General features: G+C 31.8%; 1 pseudogene; it reads left to right on the top strand.

Annotated features, from left to right (window-relative positions):
* The first annotated feature begins 425 nt into the window (after nt 1-425).
* Nucleotides 426-523, top strand: LOC138079393 (U6 spliceosomal RNA; annotated as a pseudogene).
* Nucleotides 524-827: the final 304 nt, after the last annotated feature.

Below are 827 nucleotides of genomic sequence, written 5' to 3'. Positions count from 1 at the left end.
CTATGGGTACTGCACACCTCCTCCGCTCTTTACCACCCTTCAAACTTCTGTTCTTGCCTTTTCTCTGTCTGAGACATTCTTCCTCTAGATGTTTACATCTGTCTCCTCTATTTCCTAACAATTATGTTCATGTTTTAATTTGTGGCAAATATTCACATTAGTGAGTTTATATAAATATTTGACTCTGTGTTGTCTTTAGATCAACCATGGATTTATATGTGTTCAATTTAGTTCCAGCAATTTAGACTATCTATGAATGCAAGTATGATTTTTTTCACATGAAACATATTTTAATATAGACAAAAATATAAAGAGAAAATCATATCGATTGGAAAATATCTTTTAATTTTTTTGGTGATCATTGACCCTTCATCCACTTAAATGTTATATTGTGTCAATCAAGCACTTTCTCAAAACAAAGAACAGTGCTCACTTTGGAAGCAGATATACTAAAATTGGAATGAGGATTAGCATGGCCCCAGTGCAAGAATGATATGCACTTCTTGAAGTGCTCCATATTTTTAAAAAAAGGAAAACAACACCTCTGTTAAAAATTAAAACCTGAAGTGATAGGGACAAGTTCAGAACTGAGAAAATACTTTGACTTGAATGAGAGCAATGTGTTTGTTGTATTCTCCTTGTTATGGTTTGTATACAAACATCCTGAAAGATAGTTCAGAATTAAAGCATTTGAAAAATTCTAACACTACAATCAGTTTTTCTAATTTACCTAAGTAAAGTTAAATTTCTTTACCACTGTAAAAATTTCTCATGAAACTCTAGTAGTAAAAGACAGGCAGTAAACAAATGAGCATACGGATACTAAT

Source organism: Capricornis sumatraensis, chromosome 4, assembly GCF_032405125.1.
Source record: "Capricornis sumatraensis isolate serow.1 chromosome 4, serow.2, whole genome shotgun sequence".
Taxonomy (NCBI): domain Eukaryota; kingdom Metazoa; phylum Chordata; class Mammalia; order Artiodactyla; family Bovidae; genus Capricornis; species Capricornis sumatraensis.
The sequence above is the reverse complement of the archived record's forward strand: the minus strand, read 5'-3'. Positions and strand labels throughout refer to the sequence as shown.